Genomic DNA, 18,260 nt, shown 5'->3' on the forward strand with positions numbered 1-18,260 from the left:
GGAATGCCGGTGCACTCCTCCCCCAGTCTCCTGTCAATCAGTTGGTTCCTGGCAGTCTGATGGCAAGGCATGTCTCTGTGGCCTTGTGGGAGGAGATTTTTTTTGGCTGTGTTGGCAGATTAATCAATGCAAGGCACCCCTGTTCTCGATCCCTGCTGGCTTAGAGGTGTATATAAATCTATTTTCCCAGGTGCCTGAGTTTTATGGGGCTCTAGGAAGGCTTGTGATTCTCTGGTGAGATCTTTAGTTTCGTCTTTATGAAGACCCACACTTCTGATCCTCAAAGCTGAAGGCAAAATCTCAGAAACCTTGAATATTCATCCTTTACCATTGTCAAGTGCAAGGTGAGATAAGGACGGCAGAAACCTACGTCTTATGTAATAGGCAGGAAACTGCAATTCATGTCTTCAGTGCTGTTTGTCATTCTCTGAATAGTTCCGTGCAGACATAGGTCAAAGGCCAAGATTTTTAAATGGGCACTCACCAGAAAAATCAAGAAAAAGATGATTAGGTTTCTTTAGCTTAAAATTACTGATTGTAAAATATGAGATGAAAATCTGACAAGTGCATCCTCTTATAAAAAATCTAGTTACTTTCAACCAAAGAAAGAAGCCATTATTATTTTAATTTTTTTATGTTGCTTTTTTTTTAAATCGACATTGTTCAAGGCAATGCGTGATAAGGGAACTAAGGGCATCAATACAATTTTTGTGCACAGTTCATTACTCTTATGGTATAGTACACTCATTATCACTCTATATAATGCATTATTATCTAATTATCTGTACTCTAATATTTCAGGCATCTTCTGTCACAGAGAACATTTTTTCTAACTTGTTAAGTCACTTGCTGTGTAATTCTGTAGTTGTACAGAGGCTGTAAATTAGTCCAAAAATGAAACAGCATTGTCAAGAACAATGGGACATAAAGGTAAAGTCTGGTCATTTCAGCTAATGGGCCATGAACATCTCAATCAAACATTTTCCCTGTAACATGAGTCCTATATTTATACTGCTGCAGATAAAGACTCATTAGATAGGCTTGCTATCTGCCAATCCAATAATTACCCATTTTACCTTTCAATTGCTATTACTAACAGATAGAAAATCACATAGCACACTTTCACCACCAACAGGAAAACCTCAGATATGAGCCATGTATTAGTGAAAGCTTCATATCAGAGGCTATGGTCTGGCAACGAATGTTATTTAGTGAGAAGCTATTGTACTTTGTAATTAGCAAACATTTAATGATTTGAATATTAAGAAAACTACACTTCCTGACATTCATACATCTTTTCCATTTGATAAAAAAAGTGTTGAGAATATTTTAAATGTTATCAAATCGAAGACGTTTCCAGAAAGAGACCATTTGGCACATTGGGCCTGTGTCGGTGTTTGCTCTGTATCAGAGCTATCGACCTTAATGCCATTTATCTGTTTTCCCTCATACCCATTGGTAGTTTTCTTCCTCGGGTGTTTACCTAATTCACTCTTAAATAGGATTGTCTCAACTTCATCAGCCAGTTATTCCATATGCTAATAACTCCCTGTGTGAAAATAATTCCTTTAACCTCCCCTTTCGGATTCTATTAGTAATCCTAAATTTATCGGTCCTTGTTGCCAATTCATCAACCACTGGAAATAATCTTTCATTATTTACAGTCTGAAACTCGTTCATCATTGTGAATGCCTCTGTTAAATTCCCCTTGACCGTCTCTGCTCCAACAAATACAACTCTAATTATTCAAATCTCTCATCATAACTATAATCCTCTTACCCCGGATATCATCTTAGTGAATCTACTTTGTTGCTTTTCCATAGCTCCAATATCCTTTCGGTAAAGGGGTGCCCAAATCTGCACACAGTACTCCAACTGTGGCCTAATCAACGTTTTGCACAGATTCATCATCACCTCCGAGCTTCTGTATTTTGTATTCAATATCCCTATCTATAAAATCCAGGATCCCATTCGCCCTTTGTTGGATCATAATATGTCACATCGGTGATATGTCTATGTTCTCGGAAGTGAACGGAAATGTCTAATCTCTATTAAGCTGAATCACGGGGTAGAAATGCAGCTTGGAGGCTAATTTGTGGACTACATAACGTTATCAGGGTGACACGCTGTTGAATTCAGTAACAATGCCACAAGCGTCAAATAGCCAAACTTAATTAAAAAGCTATGATGTGAATATTGACAAAATGTTTGTGCTGCCTGGTGTGGAACTGAGCCATTCAGACCAAGCACATTCCAGGTTCAAACCTCGGTCTGTATTGAGTGCGTTGATATCAGTCAGGGAAGTAATAGGAGCCACTACAGCGGTCTCAGCAACCTGGTCTAAGGAGAGTGGAAAATTCATACAGGGTTCCACTTCTGAACACTATCCAGTGACCCCTGCTGGCCAGTATACATGTGTCGCTAAAGGTAAAGATAGATCTGGGTTTAGATGTGATGCCTGTCTATTCACTGTCTAGCGTCACAAATGAAGAACTCTGATTTGGACAAGGTACCAGAGGATTGCTGCCACTTGTACATCACTGCCTTCAGGAAAGGTGAGGAGAAAATTAGAGCAAAAAAATTAAAGTGTACTGACCCATTTAAAAAAAAGTACTGAATCAAATCTTATGTTTGTGTGAGGTGAAGGAGTGAGAGAGAGAGAGAGGGAGATCACCAGTTCTACTGTTGCTTGAACTTTAGGGATTTAAAGTGTTAATCAAACGCATCAATAGCATAGTGAACACTCCTAATATTCAAATTTCAAACATTGTTATAGTAAATGTAGAATCTTTGCATCAGTGTAATTCAGGACTCAGGAACATTAAAAGCAATCATGTGTCAAAATCATATTACTTTGTGCATTTTTTCAGTTTATTGTCACCATTTGGCTATTTTTTAAAAAATAGGCAAAATGCTACAGTGTTCAATAAAGCTGCAGTATCAGAGTTCTCATTGTTGCTTCTACAAGAATGAAGCACATTTTGTGGATTTATATTGCAACTAGCTGGACTATTTCCTGTTAGGTGGCAGGAACCATTCGTTCTCGGGGATAATTGAGAAAGACTTCACTGATTTACATGCAGCTGCTACTGTGAGGGTACTAGCAGCCCACCCTGGATAGCTGCTTCCTTTGGTACAGACCATTCGCAGAATAAGTCCCATGCCCTCGTGGGGGTGGGCTCTCAGGGTACCAGCACTGGTTTCTCTATTCAAAAACACACAGATGTTACTCCACGCTTCAGATCATTTTGCTGCTGCTGGGCATTCTCATTCGTGGAGCCGGCTTGAAGGAACTGTAGGATGGCTGGGTTTATGTAGAGCTGTTTTTCATGGGCTGCATTAACTTGGGGGACTGACAGCAGCTGCAGGATTAGATAAAGGGATGCTTTGAATTCTGCTTCTGTGCTTAGAGAAAGGATTATGACTGAATGGAAGTCAGCTAACAGCATGTGGTGGGAATCTCAGACCATTTACTCTCCAGACCTGAGGTACCTCATTCTCTTTCAAAGTCTGTATGATTTGTATACCGTTTATGAGGCTCCTTGTGTAGCTTCAGAGCAGTGCTATTAGATGCTTAAGTATGTCTTTCAGTCAAATGTCTGCAGTATATATTGCCATAGATATGTGTTTTGTGCGAGTAGAGCTCATCGTTAATCCTTAACTCTATTGAGAACAAAATGCTTATTTCTCATTTTTATTTCTAAACAGAAAATGCATCTTTTATTACATTGTACAAAAGGAGATCTTTGTAAAATCACAGTGTTCCTTATTAAAGGACAAAGGGAACCAAGTACAGTAGAGGAGCATATCTCAAAGGTACCCTGAAGAAAATCTGATTTGGTATAATTTTGGAGTGTAGTGCAAAAATACTGCTTGCAGCAATTAAATGGTTAAAATATTCTCCTGCACATTTTTGATGAAGCACTGGAATAAGTGCGAATTCCAGTATTCCTAGTTTTCATGCAGGATTCTAAAGTTGAAATGTTCCGAGAATTGTGCTTTAGAATGAACCGCAGTGTCTTGTTTGGTATGGAAGGGAACACAGACTGAAAACAAGAGCTTTCTTTCAGCGTGAGATCCTTTCTATTAGCTGACTTTAATGGGCAGCAAGGGATTTACCAAGGCTTCCTCGTGCTGAAACCACAGATACCCAGATCGCCAGCGCCAAATAGCTTGGGTTTATTGTTTTATATCTTCTTTATATAAAAGCCTTTCTCAAGAACGAGTGAAATGATTACCATAAGTTTTAACCTATTCAGTGCTGTCTTTTCTGCTGCAACTTTCTAAAATACATTCATAATGAATTTTGTATCAAATTGGCAAAATTGTCTGCAGCCACGGGGCACTTTGTGATTTTTTTTTAACATCGATCCAAAAATAGCAGTGCTGCTTTCAAGGCTTGCGTATCTATTTTGTTTTAACCAACTGATTGTGGAGCCAATGCAGTCAGTTGCCTTAGTCTATCAGCATCATTAGCAGATTAGAGCAGTGATTGAGATATATTACAGTATGAGGTTGCAGAGCATCTGGATGGTCTTAATTGCCAGTAGCCAGTGCCACAATTATCAGCCAGTGACCTGATATGTGGTATTGTGCAGTCATTATGGGCAGCTGTCGTCCCATTCCAATTCATGGTTGGATAACTATTGCTTATTTTTGGGGGTTCAGCTCGATTTTTATTTTGCTATGTTCAGTTTAGTATTAATACCTTCCAATGGTTCACTCTTGGAGGGTCCCCATGTGATAATAGGCAGGTGTACATGTGAAGTTCCTTTCTCCCCGTTTCTTATCATTTTGTTGATATTTTTGTGTTGTGTGCAACTCGTTTGTAAATCACTGAATGTTGTCCACATGAAAAATGTCTTTTGACAGCGTGTATTGACACAAATCCTGGTGGCGTTTTCTTCAAACGTAAGTTGATAGGTAAGTAGGTGGATAGTTACAAAGATACATAGACAAAAAAACCAACAATATTTGATAACTATGGAGATATTTACCAGCTGAAGCAATATTGGTTTTGTACTTAGGACTCTATTTCAATAATTGCCCACACGCATACCTCAGCATCAGCCACATTGCTATTATACAGTGTATATTGTGCCCAATTTGTTCAGTAAACATTTCATATATAATCATTGATCAACATACACATGGACCTATAATATAAATCACTTAATCAATAACAGGTACTGTTATAACAACTAATGGTAAAATTTGGCACAATTTTTTCATGAAATAATTGGTTGCAAGTCAATTCCTAGCAAAATATATTTATATTGTATAGCACTTTTGCAAAGTGCATTCAGCAGAAGAGAAAATGATCTGGTATAATACATAACTTATATATCTTTGGGTGAACAGTTGTTAGCTCACTTAGGAGCACACAAATCTGTGCCTCTGTAGCTGATAATAGAAATGGAAATATAACCAACAAGATGCAGTCAAAAAGGTGCCACATTATGGACTAGATTAAACAGAACTATTAAAGGAAATCTGAACCATTGCCAATTCTTGTAGCTATGAAGACTAAGCTCAGTTCAGAGACATTGACACGTGAAGATTAGTTCTGCTGATTTACTTTTTAATTTATCCTGTTAAGTGTATGTTGTCATTAGTTGACAGAGGGCACTCATTGTCTAACAATTAGGCTTTTACACAGGAACTAGTGAGTGCAGTTTGACAATAATTTTACATACAGGTCAATAGAAACTGGACTGTCCGAAAATCCCGTAGATGTGCACGGCTTGTTATAAGTGTTAAATATGAATGGTTGGTTCAATGACTTGAGTGACGATATGTGGATATAAAGAAACATCAAAGGCACCTTCAAGTGTGAATGTACAGCCATTGTAATAGCCTCACATCTTTTATCCTGAGAATTTATAGCAAATGATTAAGAAAGCCTCAAGTTACCAATGATCAGTTTGTCCCTTTGTCGAGTAGTTGTAACTCTACTGAGCCAAGCAGCATACTGTGATGCATGCTATGCAGCATCTTGTTAATACTGAAAATTACATTAGTTACTTCGAATTGTTGACAGTGATATTAATTTCCTCAAGTCATGGATTTTAAACCTTGGCTTGAAGAATATATTATTGACTTCTATACAAACTTGCATTGCTGCCCCAGCATAATATTTCCATTGATTTCCCATTTCATACTAATTCACTCCTAATGTAATGTTTTCAGATCTCAGTGCCCTGCCACTCCTTTTATTCCTTACTGATTTTAAATACAAGAACATATTCTCCACTGTTATTTTGCTCTCCTGGGGGTGCTGACGTGTGCTCGGGTCCAGCCCCATGAGGACAGGCAGCCCTCCGGTACCTCATCCAGCTGGCCTCGCTTCACATATGAGCCTACACTGTAAGGGCGTGAAATAGGTCAACTCCAGGAGCGCAATACAGGCTGATAGCAAATCGACAGCCCCTTTTACACTGTGCCCATTGGCTTCAGTGGAAAAGAAAATCGGGCATGGTATAAAACCATCTGCCAAGTCACTATCAGGACGTTTTACGCCACTGGCATTGATCAGTTTCGTCCCCTTAAATGCCTGTAGGTTATTCAGTCATGGGAGGATAACAGCCCAAGCCTAATTCCATCGTCAATCAACAGTGAGGTATGTGCACGTTCCAGAGGAGTCACTGGACAGTGAAGAGATGCAGAAACCTTTGCCGATATTCCACTCCATAGTCCAGAGGTGCTAAAATGAATCATAGCACCCTCATCCTGCATAAATATTTAACCATAGTCAGTGAAAATACCTGTGTCAGGACATGATTATATTTTATTAACAGAATAGTTTGCTTTGCTTCCTGTAATATGGTTTGGAACCAGCAATCTAACATTTTTCATAAAGTTTCTTTGGTGACCTATACCAAATGCATTATACCATTTTGTTTCACCAAACCAGTGATTAAAATAGGAAAGGGTTCCTTTATTCCAACATCTGATTTGCAAACTTTTTAATATATATGTTGATCTGCTTTGAGTCATGTTTCAATTGCTTCTGGCTGTTCGATCTGTTACTACACTGTGTAATGAGGAGAGTTATCAGAATAGTTTATGGGATAATCCTGCCTCCATTCTTTGTAAATTTATTATTTTCTGCCCATTTCTTTATCTCCAGATTTCCTCCTTTTATCGTAGGCTGCCGTTGAATACCTTCCTTCAGCATGGGTGTGGATCATGGAGATCTCCAGCACTCAAATCAATGCTGCTCAGGAATTGAGTGACATGAGACACAGTTCGAACATTATGCTGAACTGGATTGTTTCTTTACCCTCCTCTCTCCCCTATAGCCTCTGAGATGGAATATTTCACTTCTACCTGCTGCTTTGTTTGAGTAGCCCAGCTGTTCCAAGCATATCTAACCAACCAAGCCAAGGAAACTCCGGTGACAAGTAGCCTTAGCACTCTGATTGATGACCTTCTGGTGACGAGTCGGATGACCAACTGCAACCATACAATAAGTAGATTTTCATTAGTAGTCATTCTTTGAGTTGGTTTCTGATGGAGCAAGTGCTAGCTCATTTATCCTTGATCTGGTGCTTAGTGTTGTCAAGTAGGGTTAACTGATGCTGGTATTAGTGCAACTGCACCATTTGTACTGTTGGCCATTATCGCTCTTAAATGGAACAAAAGCAGTACCTGCACACTGTCTGTACATTAGGCTTGCAATCTTCATTGTGTGCAAATATGTGTTGTCTTTCAGTGTACATATCTTTTTCATATAGTCAACTAATATGGAGGAACTGGATCAGTGTGCGACAGGGACTACAAGTGGGGGAGTGTGGATGACAGGGCTATGGTAATGCACATGAATCATAGAATCATAGAATCATAGAAGTTTACAACATGGAAACAGGCCCTTCGGCCCAACATGTCCATGTCGCCCAGTTTATACCACTAAGCTAGTCCCAATTGCCTGCACTTGGCCCATATCCCTCTATACCCATCTTACCCATGTAACTGTCCAAATGCTTTTTAAAAGACAAAGCCTGAGAGCAACGAGGATTCAGATGGTATAGTCAACCCCCAGTTTGCCATAGTAGGATTCTGATTTAGCACCAGGATGTGCGTTAGCTGAGAGAGTAACGTGGATATTGATGACATCACCACTAGTTCAGTACTCAGTAATGTCTGCTGGTTGGCAGGGTAAACAGAGTTAACATCTCCTTCTACTACAGCCAGGGCAGCTGTAGGTACAGAACTGGTCTCACTCCCCCTGGGTATGGGAGGTGAAACATTCCTAATCTGTATCCAATGGCTCCAGCTAGAAAGATAGGCATCTGTGGATGTCAACTCAGGCTGGAAGCAAGCTTAATCATGATTCCGCACAGAGTCAAATAGCTTAGCAATATTCAGAACTAGAAATTAAGTTGACAATATTAGTGCTCAAATGTGTAATGAATTCATTCCTCTTTCCACTATTTTTTTATCTTAATTGTGTTAACGCCTCCCCTAATATCATACAGATCTAGGCTTCATTATCTAGGCTTACACATGAAGAATGGTCACATGGATGAAGCGGCAGAGGTGGTCAATACTATTGAAACCGTATCCCAGGATGAGAGGTATTGGAATTTAAAGCTTAGTTTAATAATTCCAATGTGATTAATGTTTTCCCAAAGACCTTTCCACTTTTTACACCCATTAGGGAAAACTATTTGCAGCAAAATAGTAAATGCATCTCCATAAATGTTTCAGATTTCACTGCAAATAACAGAGAGAGGAAATCTTTCCTCTTTATGTTTTTCTGTAAGGAAAATATTTTTAATTAGTTAAACTATTTAAAAAAAATATTCCTCAAATATTGTACAAATAAAACTTAAAGCTCCTGAAGTAAAAATTATAAAAATACAGTGTATTAAAATATCAAGGTGAGCAATGTACAGTAAAAGTATTGAACATTACAACATTGACAAATAGCTGAGATTACTTGCTAATGTAACAAAGTACAGCAAATCAAGCAATGTTTTACTACAAACTTCTGACAGATTACGTATAGCACAGTATAATACATGGTTACATTGCTGATGAGGAAGGATATTACCAGATATGTAATACTTTAGGCATCTAGGAATATCCCTGTGGGAGTTTAGCCTGCGCCTGAGCTGAATTGATGATGATGTAGAATTCAACCCAGTCCAACACTGGAACAAAGAACACTTCAAACTGCAGAATTCAATCTGCAGGCAGAATTTCAAGTGACTGGAGAGAGCAGAAAGCTCACAGACTAACAGAGTGACATGTGGTGCATTTTGCAAGAGAGACCGTGACAGCACCCGGAGATTCTTTAAATTTTAGTTTTTCTGGCTTCAGAAATGAAACAAAAATTGAAATACCTGCTCTCAGTAATTGGGCATTCTGTTAATGCACTGATATTAATTCTCTGTTCAACCATCCAAACTCTCTAATCAACAATTTTGGAAATTTTGTCATGAAGTATTTGTTATCTTAAGAGGTGCAAATTGTTATGTAAAAAGTCCATTTGAGACCCAGATTTCAGCTATTTAACAGAAATGTACAGATAAAAATACTGTTTTTAAACTGCGCATAATGTTATTCTCTTTGTTACAAAAATGATGACATAAAGTGGAATCCTATTATATGCACCGGGTTGTGACAGACCAGCTGTTTACACCAGACTTGCATGTAACAAAAGAGACTACACCAGAACGGAGCAAGTGTATCTCACAAGGCAATAGAAACTCCTAGCAGAGCATTCTGGATCTAACAGGAGTTGCTTACATTGCATCAAGTCCATATATACATGTGTATGACTATATAAATACATAACTGTTTGCATAGCAGCCACAATCCAATGAGCTTCCCAGGTGGTATTCTAATGGTGAAGTGTGCTCTCATTGTTACACTGGATGAAGCTTGCACTTAAACCATGGATTAGGTTCCCTTCACACGTCATGGATTACAAATTTGTTTTTCATCACTTTCAGTTTTCAGTAACAATATTCATGATTAATAATACGAATGTTAATTCATATGGGGATCGGGCAGGAAAGTGGAGTTGAGGCCAAAGATCAGCCATGGTCTTATTGAGTGACGGAGCAGGCTCGAGGGGCCATATGGCCTACTCCTGCTCCTATTACTTATGTTCTCATGTTCCAGTACTTGCTGGCTTAGAGGTGCTAGCTGTGACTCAGTGGTAGCACTCTCTCCTCTGAGTCAGCAGGTTGTGGGTTCAAGTCCCACTCCAGAGACTTGAGTACAAAATCTGATGCTGTAGTGCAGTACTGAGGGAATGCTGCGCTTTCAGAGATGCCATCTTTCTGATGAGACGTTAGAATGAGGCCGTATCTACCCTCTCAGGTGGAGGTAAAAGTTCCCAAGACACTATTTGAAGAAGAGCAGGGGCGTTCTCCCTGGTGTCCTGGGCAATATTTATCCCTCAACCAGTATCACTAAAACAGATTATCTGGTCAATGGGGTAAATTTTAACTGCGAGCCGGGAAGGGAGCAGGGGGAAGATCTCCAGGGGCAAAACCCTGATGGTAAGTGGGCGGGTCACGATCCGCGATCGTGACCTTAATGAGGCCAATCAATTGGACTTCTGGGTTTCGTGCCCGGCAGCCAGCTTGATTGACAGGCTGGCTATCTGTTGGGCAGGCAGGCCGCAGCTGGGGATCGGAGGGAGGGATCGTGGACCGAGGACAAGATCGTGGGTGGGGGGGCGAGGAGGAGATTGGGGGCCGAGGAAGGGATCGGGAGGTCTGGGAAGAAGATCGGGGGGCCGAGGAAGAGATCAGGGGCCAGGAAGAAGATCGGAGGTCTCTGAAGGTCGGGTGAAGAGTCGCAGGTAGGTGGGGTCCACCATCGGTGGGAGGGGGGGGTCCTCGGTGGGGGTGGGGGGGGGGAAGCGGCTGATCGCGGAATCCTGTTGGTCAAGTGAGATGGTTGGGCATGGATGAAGCACTCCTGCTCCTCTGGGCCCACAAGCAGTGCAATAAAGGCACTCACCTCATGGATCCGGCCCTTCCCACCTGTTTTCACCTGATGTGAATGGGAAGTGGTGGGAAAGTAAGGTTAAATTTGTTTTATTATTCCAATACACAAAATATTAAGTACCTCAAGTATCTCAATGAGGTACATTGCCCTTTTAAGTATCGGCCCGCCGGCTTGAAGCGGAGGAGGGACTTCCTAGTGTCTGCTCTCCACATGCAGACAAACCTACCTGGGTTAAACCCAGGAGTAGACGTGTTGGAGCCAGGATGCGGTCCTGCTCTGAAAACGAAGGATTTTTACTCCCCACCCTCCCCCAACCCATCCATTCTTGGGGGTTAAAATTTACCCCATTATCTCATTGCTGTTTGTGGGACCTTGCTGTTTACAAATTTGTTGCCAGGTTTCCTACATTATAACATGACCACACTTCATAGAATCATAGAATCATAGAAGTTTACAACATGGAAACAGGCCCTTCAGCCCAACATGTCCATGTCGCCCAGTTTATACCACTAAGCTAGTCCCAATTGCCTGCACTTGGCCCATATCCCTCTATACCCATCTTATCCATGTAACTGTCCAAATGCTTTTTAAAAGACAAAATTGTACCCGCCTCTACTACTGCCTCTGGCAGCTCGTTCCAGACACTCACCACCCTTTGAGTGAAAAAATTGCCCCTCTGGACCCTTTTGTATCTCTCCCCTCTCACCTTAAATCTATGCCCCCTCGTTATAGACTCCCCTACCTTTGGGAAAAGATTTTGACTATCTACCTTATCTATGCCCCTCATTATTTTATAGACTTCTATAAGATCACCCCTAAACCTCCTACTCTCCAGGGAAAAAAGTCTCAAATACTTCAAATATCAATGTGTTACAGTGAAGGGTATGGGAAATATCAGAGTGTACTTCAAAAGCGCTTTGGGAAGTCTTGAGGATGTGAAAGACGCTATATAAATGCAAGTCTTTCTTTCTTCCTTTTTCTTTATGTGCACTGCTCAGTGTGTTGCTCAGCCAAACAGAACAGGAAGATCCCAAGTTTGAGCTCCAGTCTATGATGAGTCACCTGGTCTCAGTATGCGCGGTAGTAGAGAATTTGCAATTGGCCTCAGTGGCCCAGGAAAGGAAGATATCATTCAGTCAGGAGTCACACTCAGGATCTGTTTTATTAGTGGGCTTAGAGCTTGCTGGAGGATGCACGTGTTTGGATGTCAGGTGAGGACAGGATAGAGTTTGGCTATGATGCCGCACTTGGTTGAAAAACCTGCTGACATTCTAGGCTCATTCGCTTGGTCACCCATGGAACTGTACCCCAACAAGAGGGGTGTGGAGTATATCAGAATGTTACAGTGAAAGGTGTGGGGTATATCAGAGATTTCAGTGAGAGGTGCAGGGTATATCAGAGATTTCAGTGAGAGGTATGGGGTATATCAGAGATTTCAGTGAGAGGTATGGGGTATATCAGAGTGTTACAGTGAGAGGTGTGGGGTATATGAGAGTATTATAGTAAGGGGTGTGCAATATATCAGTGTTACAGGGAGAGGTGTGCGATATATCAGTGTGTTACAGTAAGAGATGTGGGTATATCATAGTGTTACAGTGAGAGGTATGTAGTATATAAGAGTGTTACAGTGAAGGGTGTAGGGTATATCTCAGTGTTAAAGTGAGAGATGTGGGGTATATCAGAGTGTTACAGTGAGAGGTATGTAGTATATAAGAGTGTTACAGTGAAGGGTGTAGGGTATATCTCAGTGTTAAAGTGAGAGATGTGGGGTATATCAGAGTGTTACAGTGAGAGGTGTGGGGTTTATCAGCATGTTTCAGTGAGGGTGTGGGGTATATCAGAGTGTTACAATGAAGGGTATGGGAAATATCAGAGTGTTACAGTGAGAGATACGTGGTATATCAGAATGTTACAGCGAGGGGTGTGGGGTATATCAGTGTTACATTGAGGGGTATAGGGTATATCAGAGTGTTACATTGAACGGTGTGGGGTATATCAGAGTGTTACAGTGAGAGGAGTGGGGTTTATCAGAGTGTTACAATGAGGGGTATGGGGAATATCAGAGTGTTACAGTGAGGGGGATGGAGTAAATCAGAGTGTTACAGTGAGGGGGATGGAGTAAATCAGAGTGTTACAGTGAGAGGTGTAGGATATATCAGAGTGTTACAGTGAGAGGTGTGGGGTTTATCAGAGTGTTGCAGTGAGGGTTGTGTAGTATATCATAGTGTTACAGAGGGGTATGTGGTATATCAGAGTGTTACTGTGAGAGGTATGGGTTTTATGAGTGTTACAGTGAGGGCTATGGGTTATATCAGAGGGTTATAGTGAGGGGTTTGGGGTATATCTGAGTGTTATAATGAGGGGTTTGAGGTATATCTGAGTGTTATAGTGAGGGGTTTGAGGTATATCCAAGTGTTACAGTGAGTGTTGTGGGGTATATCAGTGAGTTATAGTGAGGGGTTTGAGGTATATCTGAGTGTTACAATGAGGGTCATGGGGTATATCATCTCATCTTCAACAGGAGAGAAAAAGGGAGAAAATTGCAGGGCAGGGAAAAACATGCTGGGATCTGTGGTTTAAATAGTATTGTTTCCCATATAGACTGATGAAAAGATGGATGGTAGCGCGTGAATAAGAGGCCATGGTTTTGGGGTTCAAATGATGTTCAGAGACCACTCAAACTTCACTTGACAATCTGGATTAAATGACACAATTATTGCTTGCTCCCACTCACCCGAAACCTTATATGCAGTAATTAACCGTTGTAAATAACTAGATGGGAATGGAAAAAAACAGATTATTTTTTAATTCACTGTTAAGAGCTCCTGCTGAATAAACTGGAAAAATCTGACTCCAGTTGTACATTTTCAAAATTATGTAAAATTAGTGCCGCATTAATTGAAAAGGTCAGAACAGAAGACACTTACAGCTGATGTTTCAGTGCCGATTCGAGCAGGTGTAACTGCCCCTGGTTTTATTAATGGGCTTCAATTTGAATGGTAATCTGATGAAAAGCTAGTCTGTCCTTCTTCAGATACAGCAGAGCTGCCGGCGGACAAAGAGAGCTCTGTCCTGCTCCTTCATTGTTTGTGGTCACTTAACAGACCTTTTGGTGAGCTGGCTTTTCTACAAACGGCTTTCAGTTCCTTTCTTTCCCTCCACATTTCTGCCGGTGTAGTAACGATTATAGCTAAGATCCTTGTGCGATGACTACAAATATTACTTTTTAAGTCTTGCAATTGTGATTACACCTTTATTGATGCCAAGAAAAGGCAAGATGTAAAAAGCATTGCATGGCCACATACGCATTACAGTTCTGTTAATGTAAAACATATACTGCCATTGCTGGATCCAATATCTGGCGTGCTTCTTAATATTATCAAGGGGATGGTTAGATCTTTATGTAATTCATTCCCATGAGTGCCCAAATTAGGAAGACAAGAGTAACACAGTCATTAATGAGTGATCCATGTCCTCCCAATTAGGAATAAGGACTGCAAATTCCATAGAACTTATTCTGGCCTACCGCCATAATTTCAGCAGGAGTTTGTAGGAAATTGAAGAACCATCAATACAAGGAGGTCAAAGGATCAGGAAGAAGACCCAATACCACCTTCCCAGGGCAACTAGGAATGGGTGATAAATGTGGCATTGACAGCACCATCCACCTTCTGAAACTAAATTAAGAAAGAGGCAAAGAACGCTGACTTTTTATATCAAAATGCATCTGTTTCTGAGCATAGTCTAAAAGCTCAGCTGACTGAGAGTACATCTTCATCTAAACTGTCAAACATTTCACAATCCCTCAGTTTGCTGTGGTAGAAATCAACATAAAGTAGTTAACTAAAGTTGACACTTCAATATTCTCCCCTGAATATACCAGAATCATTTGTAAAAGATTGCTTCCAGCAGCATTTTATTTTCTCAGATACCCCTGTAGCTATGTAAGTCCCCCTGCAGAGATCACAGAAGAAACTAGGATGAGTAAGCTGCATTGAATTTTCTAAAGAATTGCATTGGTTTGTAGATTTCCAACTATAGTTTATAGTTTTTTTTAAATTAATTCTGGAGATATGGGAGTTATGAGCAATGCTAGGATATATTACCCATCCCTAGTTGCCCTTGAAAAGGTGGTGGTGAGCCGCCTTCCACTCGAACCGCTGCAGTCCGTGTGGTGAAGGTTCTCCCACAGTGCTGTTAGGTCGGGAGATCAGGATTTTGACCCAGCGATGATGAAAGAACGGCGAAATATTTCCAAGTCGGGATGGTGTGTGACTTGGAGGGGAACATGGAGCTGATGGTGTTCCCAAGCACCTGTTGCCCCTGTCATAGGAACATAGGAATAGGAGTAGGCCATTCAGCCCCTCGTGCTTGCTCCGCCATTTGATAAGATAATGGCTGATCTGTGATCTAGCTCCATATACCTGCCTTTGACCCATATCCCTTAGGTTGCCAAAAAGCTATCTAACTCACATTTAAATTTAGCAATTGAGCAAGTATCAATTGCCGTTTGCGGAAGAGAGTTCCAAACTTCTACCACCCTTTGTGTGTAGAAATGTTTTCTAATCTCATTCCTGAAAGGTCTGGCTATAATTTTTAGACTGTGCCCCCTTCTCCTAGAATCCCCAACCAGCGGAAATAGCTTCTCTCTATCCACCCTATCCGTTCCCCTTAATGTCCTTCTAGGTGGTGGAGATCGCGGGTTTGTGAGGTGCTGTCGAAGAAGCCTTGACGAGTTGCTGCACTGTACCCTGTAGATAGAACGCACTGCAGTTGATGCTGTGACTGGCATTTGTACTTTATAAAAATGCACTGGATTGAAGTCACAGGTCCTCAATTTCCACAGAACCGCCTCTGGTCTCCTGCCATTTACACCATTTCTCTGGGGTTTCCAACAGTCTCTCAGCGCAGTTACAATGGGAGACTGGGGTAACCCCATGGAATTTCAGTGCCAGAATTTTTACTTATTTTTGTGAATTGCAGGATCGTGATTTTCTTTATCAGTTTCAGATGGTTGGGGTCAGGGTTTCTGGTTTGGTTTTTTTTTACAGCCATTAAAAGTCAGCTCTTTAGAAATTTGAAGTTGGAAGCACATCTCAGCCAAAACAGCAAAAAATTACATTTATATTGTGCCTTCAATACAGCGAGTATCCCAAGGAGCTTTGCAGAGGAGAAACAGACACAGATAGTAAAAGAAGAGCTATGAAAAATGCCGGAAAGGTTGGAAGAGATAGGTTTTGAGGAGGTGGAGGAGTTTAGGGAGAGGGTTCCAGACATTAAAGCTGAGACAGCTGAAGGCCCTGCCACTGATGGTGAAGCAAGGGGTGGAGCAATACACAGGAGGCCAAGTTGGAGGACCAAAGGTCATTGGTTGTGACATAGAGCTGGAAGAGGTTGCAGTAGTAGGGTGAAGTGAGGCTGTGGTGAGATATTGAAAGAAAAACATATTTATTTAGGGTCCGCAGGGTGTATCAAAGCGCCTTCATGGCAATGAATTATTTTTGACGTCTAGTCATAGTAGGCAAACGCAGCAGCCATTTTGTGCACAGTAAGGTCCCACAAACGGCAAAGAAATGAATGACCAGATAATCTGATTTTGTGGTGTTGGTTGAGGGAGTTATGGTGGCCAGGGCAGCAGGAGTACGCCCTGCTCTTCTTCAAATAATACTATGGGATTGTTTATGTCAACCTTAATAGGCAGTTGGGGCCTCATTTTAACATCTCACCTGAAAGATGGCACCTCCAACAACACAGCACACCCTCAGTAATGCCCTGAAATATCAGGGGTGGTGACGGAACCCAAAACCTTCTGACTCAGAAACAAGAATGCTAACAACTGAATTAAGCTGACAATCAACTAGGATGTGATTTTTGAATTCAATGCATTGGAGGAGAGGAAGTCAATGAAGGTCAACAAGCAATGGGGTGATGGACAAGCAGGACATAGAATACAACAACAACTTGCATTTATACAGCGCCTTTAATGCAGTAAAATGTCTCAAGGCGCTTCACAGGTGCGTAATTAGAGAAAAATTGACACCCAGCCAAAGAAGGTCTGTTAGGAGGGATGACTAAATGCTTTGTCAAAGAGGTAGGTTTTAAGGAAGGTCTTAAAGGAGGAGAGAGGTGGAGAGGCGGAGAGATTTACAACAACAAAAACTTGCATTTATATAGCACCTTTAACATAGGAAAATGTCCCAAAGCTCTTCACAGGAGCATTATCAAACAAAATTAATGAGGAAATTCCAAAGCTAATGGCCTGAGGTGATGGGAGTGGGGAATGCATAAGAAGCTAGAGCTGAAAGATCACAGAGATCTTGGAGGGGTGTAGGGCTGGAGGAGGTTACATAAATAGGGAAGGGTGAGGCCATGGAGAAATTTGAACGCGAGGATGAGAATTTTAAATTTGAGGTATCGGTGGACCAGGAGCCAATGTCGGTCAGTGAGCACAGTGGTGATGGGTGGGCGGGATTTGGTGCGAGTTAGAATATGAGCAGCAGAGTTTTGGATATGCTCAAGTTTATGGAGGGTAGCAAATGTGAGGGCAGCCAGGAGAGCATTGGAATAGTCGAGTCTGATTGAAGAGGTTCAAAGATGGAGTTACAGGAAAGATGGGAATGGATTTGGGAGGTGACAACATATTCAAGGACTTTGGAGAGGAAAGGGAGGTTGGAGATGGGCCGATAGTTTCCTCGGACAGAGGGTGGGTTTTTGAGTGGGTGGTGATTACGACTCTACATTGTAGTGTGCTGGTGCGTTATGTCCTCTAGTTACCAATCTTTATAAATTTAAGGACAAATATTTTTCATATTCACTTTTTAAATTTTTATCCAAGATAAAAGAAAGCACATATGATGAATTCATAGCACTTCATGTTGCTCCAGAGTATTACAGGTCACAGGTCACAGCTAGGCTTGAAGTCTTGTCTGACACCTGTATTCTGATAACCATGGACATGAAGTGGTTTATTGGGACAACGCTATGTGGAAGTGAGGTGGCTAACCCATCATAGGGAGGACAAAAAATTGTCTCGGGTAGTACAGTGCATTGAAGTTCAGCAATCCCCATTGATTAACTTCATCCACTTTCCCTGCAGTGGAGACTGGCTGGTCATTCCAGGCCATGTTTGCATCCTACCTATAGTGAAGTAGAGGTGAATCACCTTATGTAATTGGTTCGGGAGGAGATGAGTCTGTGGCCCCTTGCAGTTTAAGGAGACTGTCAATCAATCTCCTGCATCAAGGTTGAATCTTTGGGAGTGAATATCTCCAGGGGTTCTCCCACTCATCTGC

This window comes from Heptranchias perlo, chromosome 33 (assembly GCF_035084215.1).
Source record: "Heptranchias perlo isolate sHepPer1 chromosome 33, sHepPer1.hap1, whole genome shotgun sequence".
Lineage (NCBI taxonomy): Eukaryota > Metazoa > Chordata > Chondrichthyes > Hexanchiformes > Hexanchidae > Heptranchias > Heptranchias perlo.